Source organism: Balaenoptera acutorostrata, chromosome 3 (assembly GCF_949987535.1).
Source record: "Balaenoptera acutorostrata chromosome 3, mBalAcu1.1, whole genome shotgun sequence".
NCBI classification, from domain to species: Eukaryota; Metazoa; Chordata; class Mammalia; order Artiodactyla; family Balaenopteridae; genus Balaenoptera; species Balaenoptera acutorostrata.
In genome coordinates this window covers 162,097,028-162,114,084 of record NC_080066.1, presented here as the reverse complement: position 1 = coordinate 162,114,084, position 17,057 = coordinate 162,097,028, and positions in this window count along the sequence as shown.

The window sequence follows — 17,057 nt, the reverse complement described above, 5'->3', positions numbered from 1 at the left end:
CACCAACATTTCTTAACCTAGCTTACTCCTCTGCAAATAGCTCCTTTGTCAAGTTCTCTTTAGAAGCCTATCTGAGGGCACCTTCTTTGTCCTGACCAGCCCCTGAATAATAAACTTACCCATATGACATTTTAAAAGATTGTAACCTATTGCTCTCTCTCCCAAAGGTTTTAATCCTCTTTACTTTGCTCTAGTTTTTTTTACCCATATTACCCATCATTTTTATAATATTATTTACTAATTTATTATATTTGTTCTTTCTCTTTAGCCTATTAAGGCTTTAGAGAAGAATGCAAGGCTCAAAAGGTACCATCAAGTCATATTGTAGAATTCAATGGAATTAAGTTAATATATTTTAAACCAGATTAGTTACTTAGTTTTTCTGCGTGTACTGATTCTAAGCCATATTGGTCAGGATGGTTTAGGGTGTGCAGCAATAACGAAGCTAAATTTTCCTACTCTTAAAGTGAAAAGGGTTTACAAATACTCAATCTCATTACACGTTCACCTCAGGTTGACAAGGGACTCTGATCCCTGTCTTCCTTACACAGAGTCTTTGCAGTTTATTGAAATAAGGTGTTTCAAAAAACAATAAAATAACTGATTTCTGATGGATAAAGCATTTTAACATTCCTTGCTCCTGATCCTCAAAATTAGAATGTTTCTTGAAAAAGTTTAAAAGGAATTTAAGTTTTCACATAGAGTAGGATGAAATTTAGGAAAAAAAAAAAAACCCAACTGTACTGATATTAAATTTATAAATGGTGTTACTTAGCTGTTACAGGGAATTCCCAGGCCCTCCTCCAGCTGTGCAAAATAATGCTAAATTGTTACACATTGTTTTTCTTTGAGAAGAACATATGGACCCAAGGATAAAAGCACAGAGCTATCTTATATAATTTATGATGTTCTCTGTTTACCCAAGCCTCGTTCTTGTTCTCTCTTTCCCCTTTAGTAATATAACTTGGTCATTTCCCAAGTATTTTAAGATGATATTCACTTTATGTCTGTCCCAATAAATTTACAAAATTCCTCATGTTTCCTTCCAAAGAATCTTTTCAAGTCACAGATTTATTGCTCCCTACATGGCTAAATACCAAGCAGAACTACGTCAGTAATGATAATGGCAGCAAATATGGTGTGGGATAAAGAAAATAAAGCAGGAAATAAAATAATACCTCCTTGCTGCCTTTGGAATTTTCCTAAAACACCTTCATGGATACAATTAAGGTAAACAAATTTATGATTTAACAGTAAAATGCTGATGGTAAAATTTTTAAAAGTTGAAAGTGACTAGCCTACCTATTTTGGATGGCTTTAGCTTATCTAATCAAATGAGGAAATCAGGTTCTCAATTCAGTGTACAAAACCATCAGCATCCAAGATCAGGGGATGTGAATTGCCTGGCCAACTGCCTCAAAGCGGAATAACACTTTGTTCACAAATTTTAAAGTTTAAGTTAATAAAACTATATTGTGAGTTGGTTAAACCAAAATTAACGCTTTTATAGTTCCTAAATACTTAAATGTATAAGATACATATTCTTTATGCTAAATTATTTTTTTTCTCATGCTGAATAAGTCAGTTAGAACTTGGAAAAACTTTTATGAAATTACCTTACATTTATTGAGACAAACGTTCCAATAGCTTCAAGTGTCTTTGTTTCTTCCGAATCACATTGTGGAAAATTTGCAGGGATGAGAATTAATTATCATTTTGACTTTACATTCTACTGAGAATACATATCATTGTACTAAGCAATAAATGTTTTCTATAAATTTGTGAAATCCAGATTTTTAATTCTTCTGAGAGAAAAATGCATGACCATAAAAATCAGCTCTGCTACCTTTATGAATTACTGTTGTATTGTTTGGATACCAAACTCTAGAGGTAGCCATACTAGAAGTTCAGCTATGGCTATGTAACCTAATACTGGAGGGTATAATAATTAGCACAAGAATGTTAGAAATAATTTTATATTGTTGAATTGAATGATGTTCAAGTTATGTTGACTGGTCAAAAATACTTCACATGCTTCTCTGACCTTGTCTGAAAACATTTAAGAAGCTGGTGAGCAGAGCAGTATAGTAGAGTTCTACTCTTAAAATTCCATTCTTTCCAGGATTCTGCCTCTAAATAAAGGTTTCCATTGCTTGTTCCATTGAAAAGTTTAGCATCATTCTGCCACTAGAAGACTGTTGAATTCACCTCTATGATAAAAACAAACAAACAAACAAAAAACCTGTTGTGTGCTTAGGACTTAGACCTGGGATCTCTCCCAGTCCATAAGAACAGAAACAAATGTTAAGTTAGTCTTTGCTCATTTGGTTTGCATCTTTCTGAATGATAAGCTGGACCATTCTGCATGTCCTCACCTTTTGCAGCCTTTCTTGATTCCCTAGCTTGGGCTTAGACACCTTGCCTTTTGGATCCTATTTTTGCCATTAGGGATTCTAGCAGAGATAGAATTTACCTCGTTGTACTTAAACCACAGTTTCTAATATGCTTGCCTCTCCACATTACATTAACTCCCCACCATTAGATTCATTTGTTGTGTAAATAAATAAATGTATTGAGTTATAATCATACTCTTATATGGCCTGGAATTTTCCTTAGAGATAATGAGTAATAACTATTCATACATATCATAATCTACTATGTAAAGACAAGGAAAACACAGTCTATTTGTGGTACACTGAAACTCCTGTTTTTCCCTCTTTTTCATGCCTCATGCTGTCTTACTGGCTCTGTCTATTGGAACCTGTTACTCAAATGTACCATCATATTAAGGTATAAAAAATGTTAACAGCTAAAGATGGTACTCCTCTTTCAAGTTATGTTAGAATTAAAGCCTTTAAAAAGTAGATTAATTTATCAAAGTTAGAGCTTCAGAATCCACTTGAGGGACATCATCTTGTCTTCCTGAAATTCTTCCTTCTCAGTATTTGCCTACACTCCCTAATACATAAAGGTAGACTCACAGAAAATATGGTCCTGGTACAGAATTAGCCACAATATGCAACCACCATTTGGATCATTAACAATATATTTTTTTAAGTTATAGAAATTATACAAAGTCATTGGATACATGAGCCGTTGTGCTGGGATTTTATGTTTTCCATCACGTCTAAGTTTTCCTCCCATGTGGAGGTCAGAATTTAAAGTGGCTCCACGATCCCACCTCTTGGGTGTCCTTGTATAATCCCCTCACCTTGAGTGTGGGTAGGACTGGTAACTTATTTTCAACCAATAGAACATGTCAAAGGCAATGGGAGGTCACTCCATTGACACCAGGTTGGTGTCTAACAATTCAACTCAATTCTGACACTGTCTACCAGGAGATAGCATCAGGTACCACAGCTTAAGTGTTAGTCCTACAAGACTGCCTCTTTCCCTATCCCATCTTTTCAAATGTCACTCCCAAGCCCAGATTATTACCTGTACTTCTGACCAATCAGATATAAATCAGAGATTCCCACAGCCCCCTCCTTGGGTTTGATTAATTTGCTAGAATGGCTCACAGAACTCACAGAAACATTTTACTGATTAGATCACAGGTTTATTATAAAATGATATAACTCAGGAATGGCCACATAGAAGAGATACATCGGGCAAGATGTGCTGAGAGGGCTGGGAGCTTCCATGCCCTGTCCAGGCATGCCACTCTTCCAGCCCCTTCACATGTTCACAACCCAGAAGCTTTCTGAACCTCTTATTCTTTTTTTGTGTCTTTGTTGTTGTTGTTTTTATGGAAGTTTCATCACATACACAAGACTGATTAAATCATTGGCCACTGGAGATTGAACTCAATCTCTAGCCCCACTCCTCTTCCCAGAAGTCAGGAGGTGAAATTCCAAACCTGCTAATTGCATGGTTGGCTCCACTGGCAACCAAACCCCATCTTTAGGTACTGTCCAAAAGTCACCTAGTTAACATAACCAGAGACAACTTTACTGCTCTCAACACTAGAAAATTCTAAGAGTTCTGGGAGTTGTGAATCAGAAACCATGGACTAAGACCAAATGTATATGAAAAATATATTTTGGTCAACTGGATGATCAATACACATATTTTTTATAAATCACAATTTTGGACACCCTAAGCAGATGACCCGTTTAACCTATGCCTAGACTCCTGTACCATAGAAACTGTGAGATAATAAATGTGTATTCTTTTAAATATCTAAGTTTCTAGTAATTTGTTATACAACATAGACTAGTAATAACGACCTTACTCCCTGATTACAGACCACTGTCAAGATACAAAACATCTTACAATTTGCTTGCAACTAGCAAACAGCGAATGGTTAGTACTGGCTGTATGTGATACACACAGACCAACGGGTTTTATGAAATATTGGTAACTACCAGGGGAAGACATTTTACTACTGTATCCACAAAAACATATGTGAGATGTTACAAAAATGCTCCTTTCCTCTGTGATGTTTACTATATCCATATCTGCTTAACAATCAGGGACAGTAAATGGACTCATTTTGTAATATTTCCTCAGGGAAAAAAATTTTAAAGTACATATAAGTTATGCACACATTCTCTTTATATGGAGCTGCACTATTCCCACTTATGTCTAGGTGTTTGTCATGGTTTAAATCGACACTTAACATGAACACTTTCTGCAAAAGACTGTCTGACTAAGAAGCACAAGGAAAGTTTGCATAAAATGCTAACGGAGTACAAATTGACATGCACAATTTAAACTTTTTAAAAATGTGTTTTTCTAACCTGTTTTCTCTGTTTCTCATCACACTTTTACAGATAAGTAGTAGAACAGCACCTAAAGGCAGTTGTGATGTGGTGTTCTCGCCATGAAATTCTTGTTTTCCAAGTTTCCCTATAGTTCTTTGCACTCAGTAATTTAAATCTAGCCCCTTCTTCCTAGACTGCTTTTCCTCCATGCTGTGTTCCCTCCCCAAGTGGATTATTTACATTCTCCAAAAAGGTTTAGAAAGTACAGGCAGTGCTATATTTAGTCACCAATATTTTATTTTCTCACTCAGGAATTCAGTTCAGTTTCACTGGGGACACAATTTACACCTTAACAACATCTTAACCACATGAAATCTAACAATGTTGTTAGAACCGTTTATTTGTCCCTGGTTAAAGCTCAGTATTGAAAAGGAACACTTTTAAATAGCCGTATAAGGTGGGCTGAAAAATGACCCCTTCCCACCTCCACCTCCCTGCAAAAGATGTCCACTTCCTAATCCCTGGAAACTGATAATATGCTACCTTGCATGGTAAAAGGGACTCTGAAAATGTGATTAAATTAATGATCTTGAGATGACGAGATGACCCTGGATGATTTTTGTGCACCCAGTGTTAGCACAAAGGTCCTTATAAGAAGGAAACAGATGAGTCAGAGTCATAGAAAGAAGATGGAAGTAGGGATCAGAGAGAAGAGAGATGCTGTGCTGCAGGCTTGGAAGACAGAGAAGGAGGAGGCAGGAGCCAAGGAATGGAGGCATCCTGTAGAAGCTGGAAAAGGCAAGGTAAAGCATTCTCCTCTAGAGCTTCTAAAAGGAAAGAACCTAGGGGCAGGACAGGAATAAAGACGCAGACGTAGAGAATGGACTTGAGGACATGGGGAGGGGGAACGGTAAGCTGGGACAAAGTGAGAGAGTGGCATGGGTTTATATCTACTACCAAATGTAAAATAGATAGCTAGTGGGAGGCAGCCGTATAGCACAGGGAGATCAGCTCGGTGCTTTGTGTCCACCTAGAGGGGTGGGATAGGGAGGGTGGGAGGGAGGGAGACACAAGAGGGAAGAGATATGGGGACATATGTATATGTATAACTGATTCACTTTGTTATAAAGCAGAAGCTAACACACCATTGTAAAGCAGTTATACTCCAATAAAGATGTTAAAAAAGAAAAATGTAGCCTTATGGACTCATTTTAGATGTTTCACCTCCAGAACTATACGAGAATAAATGTGTGATATTTTAGGGCACTAAATTTGGGGCAATTTGCTACAGCAGCAATAAGAAACCAATACAGTTTATAAATAGATGCTAAAAATAGTTTAGAAAGTTCAGAAACTGAAGGACCAGACTTCCACAGTTTGAGAAGCCCAATGTGATCAAATATTTCTCTTGTGAAGAGGGATTATACTTTTGTCTTTATGTATAGTTAATAGCCTGTTTTCTTTCTTAGAATAAAAATATCTTATGTATGGGTTAGCAGAGCCCATCACCAAAATTTAAGGCTTACAGACCAGTTCTGAAACTGAGAGATGATCTGGATAAGGTGGACATTGAAGATTTTGCCAGAAGCCTGGACCAAAACTCTGTTATTCTGGGTTTGTGTGGAGACCTCCCAACTATGAATTACGTTTCATTCAGGATAAACTTGTAGAACCAGGGTCACATCCAGTCAAAATTGTCTTACCTGATTCAGCACACCATACACCATGCACCGAGGAACGAGGGACGTTTCTCCCCACTAATTAACACAGCAGCAAGAGCAACAACAAAATTTAAGTTTGAATTCTAACCAAAGAAAGTCAATTCATAGGACGTTTGCAGATATTGCATGAATAGATATGCTTATTGTAGGAGTACAAAGATACTGTGTTTTGCTTAAATGTAGCAGACAATAGTTTCTTATCCCATCTGTTTCTCATGAGAAAGGAGAGTAAATTGCAGGAAGAAGTCAAAGGGCTTCAGAATTTCCCTTTAACTGCTTGATTTCCCTTGACAACAACTCTGGCAAATATGTGAGTTTTCCAGCCCCTGCTTGAACATCTCCATGTATGGAGATGTTTCCATAGACAACCTTTCCTTGGATGGAAAACTAGAAATTTCTCTGTCAGAGCTGAAACCTGACTTCCTATATAACCCACAACCTATTCTTATCCTGTCCAAGAAGCTGCCCTTGGCAATGTGACCACAATAACTCAGAAAAGTGAAAATCACTGTGCTTATGATAAGTATCAGCTCGTCCTAACAGACCCCTTACCTCAGTTTTGGATTGATTTTTCTGTCTATCAAAATCAAAGTTGAGCTCAAGTGTAAAAAACTCAGTTATGTGTTGCCTTTTCTATTGTTTGGGGTGGGGAGGGAATCTAAGAATAGAATAAACAAATTAAGTGACAGAATCCTATTTCAAGCATAAATAAATTTTATGAAGACATGACTCTATGTCCATGAACATCCAAAATTGTTCTGTTTCTCCAAGGCACTGTGAAAAATTGCTTAGCAGGAAGTAATTTCTTTTTCCCACTAAAGTATGTTTTTGAAGGATTTTCATGTAAGGTTTGATTAAAAAGCATGTTTTTCTTTTTACTAGAAAGCCCCAAATCATAACCTATAAATATTAAGAAAGAATAGGTTTATTGTATGGATGCTTTAACATAGAGAAAATAACAAGGTTGGTATTTCAAGGTCACAAGCCCTGGAATGCTTAATTGTTGACTCATATGTGGAAGAGGTAGGTAGCAATTTTGTCTGGTCCTGACACTGAGCAAACTTAATCGAACACTTTAATACTCTAATGTATGTAACCCTCTCTTTCCACCTCTACTAAAAAGGAACTGGAAGAGGTTGCCTCTGAAGCATTCCAGATTTAGAGACTTCTTATTCTGTTGTGAAAAGAAAACCATTCCTGTCTCATTCCTGAAATGATGGTATCATAATTTGATTGTTTCTGTATCTGGAACATACACAGATTCACTTGGCACTTCTCATTTGTGTAGCTGTAGTATTTAGTAACTGTACCTAACTTTTACTATCCCTTTCAGCCCTCCAAAAAAAATGAAGCCAGGAATTTAATAAAGTCAGGGCATAATGCCACACTTCTAGTCTCATTTTGAGAATTTTACCACTTTCAGTTATTTGAAAAGGTTACATATACAATAATCCTTTGGGTGCCATGAAGCAAATAAAATTTAATTCTGAATCATCCCAAGGGTGTGGAGAGCTGTCTCATCTCCTGGATGGTTATCAAGCAACCTGATTTCTGTGCTCCTCAGTCTGTTTACCCAAGGCAGGTATGTGGATTTTATGAATGCATGAGTGCCTTTTAGGCAGAAATCTTTCTTCATAAATTCTAGTCAACTAATTTGCCTGACACAGTACGCGTTTAGTTTGTTGGAAAACCAACTGTCAACATAATTTTAATCTCTTTATCTTTAACTGATTATTAATTTGGAAAAAATGTATTATTAAAAGGAAAACACCATCAACATATCTCCAGATACTAGCTAGTCAGCTTACTAGCTTGAATATGTTTCCAAATATAACCTACATACAATCAACAACCTACATAGTGAACAAATATTAGAAAAGAGATTTGGTATAGCCTTCGAGGCTGAAGGGACCTAACATCTCACTACTGTTTATTTTGTTTCCAAGCCAGCAAAGTGCACATCTATTCAGAACAGCCTTCCATAATCCCAGGTGTTTATTAGTCTTTCCTTGGATTTCATTTTATTTCCCTAATTTCTTTGGTGTTGATCTTTTGGGACAGAAACATCAGTCTGCATTAATTTACCATACATATTTAATTATCTAGGGAGTAAGTATGAATTTATACCTATTTTATTTATTACCCAATTAATAAAAACACTAAGGTTGAAAGAAGTTAAATAATTTACTTCATGTCACAGGAAGAGGCAGATTCCATCTTGGAGGACCTTATATCTACAAAAGTATCTTACTTGCACATAAAATCTCACGTGGTCATCACTCAGGATTCTACTGCTCTGACTCCAGGCCCTTAAACTGAGTTTTAAGATCAAGCGGCTTCCCTTGGACATAGGGTTAATGTTCCAAAATAATTTCTCCAGCTCTTTACTACCAACACCCAAATAAGAAACTATAAATATACTCCATTTCATCACAAGTTACTAGTGGCTTGTGAAGTAATATAAAAATTTATCTATTCATGATGAAGTACTAAAGATTTAGCATATGCTATAATTCGATTATAATTTTGATCTAGAGACAAAGAAGAAAGGGAGAGACATATTAATTCTTGCCTCTTGAATAGTAGAAGTTCCAGCATTCTGACATGTCAGTGGAAGGTCTTTTGGGCTGGGGTGGCCATTCCTTTGTCTATCAAATTATGAGTCAGTGAATTTCAAAAATATTTGCTCACTTACACTCTAAATTGATTTTGAAAATTATGTACCTCTTCACATTGTTTTAAGTTGTTTGAATTTGTAAGTTGATGCCTATAATTATTTAATTTTATTAAATCATTCAATTAAAACAGTACAAAATATGTGATTTTTGCCCATTGAAAAATTGACATTTAAAATGTAACTGTTACACCAGTTTTAAAATGTAACCAAAAGAAGTTTGACAAGCGAGCAATTGAAAACTACGATCATCCATTTTCTTTATAAGACACTTCTGATAAAGGATTTATATCCAAAATATACAAAGAATCCTTAAAACTCAACAGTAAGGAAACAGACAATTCAATTAAAAATGGGCAAGAGGTCTGAACAGACACATCACAAAAGAAGAAATACAGAAGGTGTAAAAGCATATGAAAAGATATTCAACACCATTTGGCATTAGGGAAATGCAAATTAAAACTAAAGTGGATACCACCACATACCTATTAGAGTAACTAAAATCACACACGCACACACAAAAATCCTGACAATAGAAATGCTGGTGATAATTCAAAGCAAAAGGAACTCAAATTCATTGCTGATGGGAATGTAAAATGGTACAGCCATTTTGGAAGACAGTTTAGCAGTTTTTTAGAAATCTAAACATAGTCCTGCCATACAATCCTGCAATTGTATTCCTAGTTATTTTATATAATTGCTTTAAAGACATACACTCTTACAAATACCTACATGCAAAATTTATAGCTTCTTTATTCATAAATGCCAAAAATTGGAAGCAAACAAGATGTTCTTCAATAGATGAGTGGATAAAAAACTACAGCATGTCCATACAATGGAATATTATTCAGCAATTTTTAATAATGAGCTTTCACATCACACAAAAAAATTAATAAACCTTAAAGAAATATCGCTAAGTGAAAAAAGCCAGTGAAACACCACAGGTAGTACAATTCAAATTATATGATACTCTGGAAAAGATAAAACAATAGTTACTGTAAAAAGATCAGTGGTTGCCATGGTTTCTAGGGAAAGGGGGAAGGGTTATAAGGTGAGACATACAGGATTATTTTTAGAGTAGAGAAACTAGTATTCTGAATGATACTTTAAGGGTGATATATGACTTTATGAATTTGTCGAAACATACGAAGATTTACAGCACAAAGAGGGAAGCACAAATGTAGGAAAATTCTTTTAAAAATTAGGACAATGTGGGACCTCAGGATGGAATACAGAATGTGACAAAGGAATCTAACTGTATTATAAATAATTGAAATGACCTCACTGAAGCGGTCCAGAGAATAGGTGATGATCTAAATAATTTTGGAAATGAGTAGACTATATAAACTAAAGGCAAAAATAACTGCACATAAGAACTCTATTCCAATGGATACAGTTGCTCATGATGGGGGTATGAGTTAACAATTCTGATATCGCTAGATCTGTATACTAGAAGTGAACTGGAAGCAAAGGTATGGCAGACACATACATAGACACACGCACACTACCACACTGACGCACACTACCACACTGAAGAGGCTATGCCAGAGGGACACAGAAGCCAACAGAAGACTCCCAACGGCCAAAGCTGGAATAATTTAAGTTACAAAACAAATTTTTAAAAGTCTTAAATTTTAACCCAAAGTATAAAATAAATATCCATGAGTCAATTTTGATACAAACATGTGATGAAATAAACAAACAAATAAATAAGAGAAGAAAGTTTCCCGTGTAAAAGAAATCCAAATAATTCATATAGATACTCTGCTCTCAAGGAAGTGAAGCATAATTTTCAGATCCTGAGGTATAAGTTATACATAGTGACGTTGCTGTGAAGAGGACAATGTAGAAATGAGGATAAAAAAGAAATTATATAGCGGAGAAATCTGTTAAGCACTATCTTGGGCAAGTGAGCATGATCAACATGAACAGTGATAAATCATGTTTATAGTGCCCTTGATATGATGGGATGAAAATGACACATCACCTATCTGCTCCTCCTGCCCCAAACCCAGAACCTCACCCTTACTATGAAAAAAAAAATCAGAAAAATGCCAAGAGAGAGGAATTCTGCAAAATACCTGACAAGTATTCCTCAAAGCTATTAAAGTCACTGTAAAAACAAAAGGTAAGTATGAGAAACTCACAACCAAGAGGAGCCTAAGGAGACATGACAACTACATGTGATGTGGTAAGCTGGGTGGAATCTTAGAACAAAAAATACTTTAAGTAAGATATAAAATGTTAACAATAATACAAACTCAGTATAGGGTATCTGGGACTCTCTGCACTATATTTTCAATTTTCCTGTAAATCTAAAACTGTTCTAAAAATAATCTACTTAGAAACAAAGTAGGCAATAGAGTCTTGCCTGTATACCACATAAATTTTTAGGGTTTGAGCACTTAGTGTTTTCATTACACATGTAAATAAGAATAAATAAATAAATAAATAAACAAAACCAATACATAGACAAGATTTTTTAAAACGATAAGAATACTTATAATCTGTTTATTTTATTGAACTAAATTTATTTTATATACTCCCATATAATTTTCTCCTATTACAATACATATTAATGATGGAAAGCTTTTATGTGATCACTCTATCATATCTTTCTGCATAAAAATCTTCATAAGTTAAATTTTAAATTTTCTGTGAAATAATGATGTCAAGTTTAAAATTTTTTGTAAGTGTAATTTTACTAGTGCAATTGATGCAAAACATATATTACAAATGATAAATTGTGATCAAATATAAAAAGGAAGACTATTTGTCAAATGCATCTCTTAATAAGAAGTTTGGGCTGTTTTATGTAAGTCTGTGGGGTTGAATTCAGTTATTAATATGCCCAATAGTTGCTTATTATTTGCTTTTAGAATGAGACTATTATTTATTTTCATAGATATAAATGCTAAGAAAAGTTATTGATGTAAATTAATAGATCAAAATGGAATGAATTTTGTTCTAGCAAGGCCAATCAAGTTTTTGAACTTTTTCCAAGTTATAAGTCAAAATAATGAGCTTGATTTATGACCAAAAACTATTTATAATGATCTATCAACTGACAATTGATGAGACTCTCCTTTAATAATGTTGAAAGCAGGTTGGAATCCATATTATTTGCAAAGTAATTTGTTACCAACTCAGTAATGACATTTCTTCTCTCAGATTCTGAAAGTTCTATCAAAAAAGCTTTATAAGATTTTATCAAATAGCCACTTAATTATATCTGTGACTCTTTCACTTTAGGGTACTTCATTTAATGATTTAATATGATGCAATTAGAAAGAGTTTTAAAAATGTAAACATTAATTTCAATATACTTTTATCATCATAATATATTTTGACAAAATAATTTATTTTATCACAAATTTTAAATAGTTTTTGTCAATACTCTGAAGTTCCAGATATAGGTTATTCAATATAGAGGAATAATGTATATATGTAAAGGAATCTTTATTGTTTAACTAATCAAACAAATCAGACTTACTTTCTATCAGACAACAATTTATTACACATTTCAATGGAAATGAACATGTAAATAAGCATTTTGGAAAATATATAGGCACATATTTTATGACAGATGAAAGTATCAATTCACATTATAGAGATAAGTAACTTTACATTTTATAACAAATTACTGAACATGTTTGTTTTTGATTATCTGAGTTATAATAAATTAATGCAAATGTGACTTTAACTGTAAGTTATTTATAAAGTTAAAAGTGTGATGTGATGCAAAGCTCAATAATCCTCCAGTAAATGTGTAGCTTGCATGTGTTGGGAATTGGGGATTAATTACACACACATTTGCATGTGCATGTGTACTTTTATAAGAATATACAAACACATAATACATATATGTATACATATGCTTGTGTGACAATGTGTGTGTATATATGTGCACATAAACACATACATTATAGGTACATACCCATACATGCCTTGTAAATTATATGTGTATATATACATATATATGCTATTAATATCATCAGTTCTCCATAATGAAACTATTCTATTTATTTAATGAAAGATAAAAGCATATACTGCTAAAAATGATTGGTCTGGTAGTTAGCATGTATAGCATATAATGGCAATTTTGAAAAGAGAAGATTGAAAGTATATAATATTTTATAAGATGAAAGATAAGGATTGAATGTCATTGGAATAAACATATCATGATATGTTTCAACAATAATTTGTCTTATTTTTTCTCACAAACATATATAAGAGATTATATAATTTTTTTTTTCTCCATGAGTTTTATCAAATACATCTTGAAACACTTGGTAATCCAAAAATAAGTTCAAGGTATATTTAAAAGATTTAACTTCATGATCATATTTTGCTCTTTAGAGCACATTTTTTCTCATGATGATTTTTAGTGATAAGTATTGTGGAAAGCATTTTAAAAAGCACTATATATTTGGGACAGAATGTTATTTTAGCATTTATAGGTTAATTTAGAATTTAGAGCATTTTAGGAGAGTAAACAGTTCATTTATATCTTTTATAAGTTAAAACCAAAATCTGTATCTTACAGAACAATTTCTGTCAAACTTAGGACAGGCCCCACTATAAACTAGGGCAATAGGGCAATATATTTTTTTAAATCTATTGTGTTTGACAGAAATTATAGTTAAGATTAACATAGATTGGTTGGATCAAGACTTTTAGATTAGGTCTGGGGACTTCTGCTCTCCTAATTTCCTTTTAAGTTAATTGTTTCAATGTAGGCAAAACTAGATAGTAAAGTGATTGGTTTATATGCAGGAACTTCAGTTATCTGAAGATCCTCAGATAAATGAAATGACTTTGCATCATCCAAGGAGGGAGGGTGAAATCAATATACCTACAGTATGTTTCTTTCATTTTCAGTTCATACTAGTAATAATAACATTCATGCAGGACATTTCATGGAAATTAATGACTGGTTGGAGTTAATGGACCAAACAGCAACCCCTCCCAGGCAGTCATTAATCTCTAGGAATGCCTTATCCTGTGATTGCAGTTGCTTAAGTAAAAGCTTGCAGGAGAATTCCAAGAGAAATGCTAGACCTGGACTTGTCACTACAGAACAAATGGCAGTTTCGATTCCAAACAAATCTCCAAAGGAACAAATAATTTGTGTTTCAATTGTTCTGTTTCCTAAAATGCTGTGCAATATTCACAACTTTTCAGGATGCCAATACAGATTCTATTTCTTGAGGATTCAATGCTGGATGGAACTGTCATAAACTGAAATTTCACTGTAAATAGAAGAAAGTAGACAGCACTTTAAGAAACTAATTTGCAATATTAGTTTTCTGTTCCTATAAATAACCTCTGAAGGCACTTAAACCCAAAGAACTATAACATTAAAAGAAAAAAAATGCACTAATGAAGTGCACCTAAATGTCTTTACTGATAAAGCAATGGATTCTGCATTACTTATGTTACTTATATCTCAGTCATAGTACAGAATTTTGTCATTTGCTTCCGAAAACTATTATCCACTGGTTTCATATTATATAGATTTCCTCCTCCCTCTGATGCTTCTTATTCCTTCTCCTGACATTGTTCCCTTCACTTACCTAAATCCTTGTGTTATCTGGGAATATGCTCAACCTTCTTCTCTTCTTATTTTACAGCTCTAGTCCTTCTGTTACCTTCTATAGGGTGAGGTCTCGCCCCAATCTGAACTGACCAACTCTACCCAACCAACTCCTCTTTCAGTGATTTCAGTCTCAGTAAATGGGCATCATTAACTTCCACACCAGAGGTCATTTTCAAAATTCTCTTTTTTTCACTAGGTCCTGTCAATTCTGTTTTCAGAATAACATCTCAACTTCATCCACTGATTGTCAGTTATATAACCACTCCCTAATCCGATGTGACATTGCCTTTTACATGGATTGATGGTTTTGTTGGCCTCCAATTGCCTTCTCCAGATAGTAATCAGTGCTCCTCCTAAAAGGCAGAAGTCTGTTACCCTGCTACTTAAAACCTTCAGTGGCATGCCATTTTCTTTTTAATACAGTTCATGCTATTCATATGATTTATAAGCTTACCACTAATCTGGCCTTCACGAATCAATGAAAAAGAGAAATATGATGATAATCTTTAGCTGTTTGGAAATCTTCCCTTTATTCACTGAGGTGAACAGGCTGTAGCTTTTTGGTACTCTTGTATAATCCCTTTCCCTTGAGTGTGGGCAAGACCCATGACATGCTCCTTACCAACAGAATATGGCAAAGGTGACTGGATTATGTGATTAGGTGTAAGTGATGATGTTATATATGACTGTACCATGTGCCTTGCTAGGAGATGCTCTCCTTTGCTGGCTTTAAAGAAGTAAGCCACCATGTTGTGAGCAACTGCATGAACTTGGAAACAGATTGTTCCCACATGACCTAGGAAAGCCGTCAGATGAGAATGAGAGTCAAGTCTTGGCAGACACCATGATTGCAGCCTTCCAGAGAGCCCAGCCAGCTTATGCCTGGATTCCTTACTCAGAGAGACTGTGAAATAATAAATATGTGTTGTTTTACGCTAAATATTTGGTCATTTGTTATGAATCAATAGAAAATTAATACACTCACCCTACTTCGTAATGAATGTTCCAGTGCTTTAAGAGTTCAAAATAAACATTTTGAGTAAATATGTAACATTGGGTGTCAAGAATACAAAGCGGAAGGCCATTTCTTACAGTCAAACACAGATACACACAAACACACTGACAGAGGAGGAAAATATGACTTTTCCTTTTAAGCTGTTTTAGATAATGACAGAGAAAAGTGTTAGCTAAAAAGATGAAGCATAAATATGGAAATGAAAAATAGTACTCAGAGGAGAAAAAAAGGGTAATTAGAATAAAAGGGAAAACAAAAGAAAATTTATCAAGCAGATAGAATAGAGAGAAGATAGTTGGGGAGCCCCAAGGGATACTTGAAAAAAAAGGAGCACTTACCCCCAGTGAGGTGAAATAACAGAGACTGATAGTTCAGAGCCCTGGCTATTCATTCACATGTCAAACTATTCACCAGTGAGGGCATAGAAAACCTGCCCTGTTACAGCCTGGGAATTTAGAGCTGAACTCCAATGGTTAATGTGGTAATGAGTTTTTACAGATGTGGAAACTGAGGGTCCAAAAGCTTAAGTTAATTTCCCCAAAACCTAGAACTTACAGTTGTCAGGGCCAGAATTCAAATCAGATTTGACTTATTTCATATGCATTGGTCTATTACCCTGATTTATTTTAAATTTCAGAGTAACCAGTTACATGGTTTGATTGATATACCAAAATAACCACTTATTAAGGAAAATACTTCTATGTTAAAACAATTTCTGGTTTATACATAAAATGCAATGTTCGTATTTGAAGTGGCTTTTGTTCAGTGTTTTGAATCTTTCTGCCCTTTCAAAGTAAATTCTTAAAGATTTACAAAGTGTTAAACCTGAAACTGATGAGAACATTAATTTTTAGGTCCTTAAACATCCTATACCCAGCTTCTGTCTAGAAGTTGTCAGCTTCTTACCTTACACACCAGGTTAATACGTAATTATCTCCTCTTTGTGAAGAATGGGAAGGTTATCGTGACAATTGATGGTAGAAGTCAACTGAAAGAATACATCCCATGAAATTCAGCAATTAGAGGCGACATTCAATACTTTCTTGAGACTGAGACAGTCCAAAGGCTAATTTAGATCATCATCTCAACTATTTAAGTCCCAAGTGTCTGCAGAGAGTTAACTAGCTCACTTCAGTGGCATTGGAAAACCCAAGGTATAAACAATGGTAAAGGAAAAAGAAAAGTAAAAATGAGAAAACAAAAATAATACATTGGATTTTTATAGCATCCACTGTTTATTATCAAACCCTTGAAGTTTGCTTTATCACTAACATCATGCTCCTGCTAAGGATACTGAAACTATCCAGGTAACACTATCACAAGCTAATTGATTTGTTTAAGG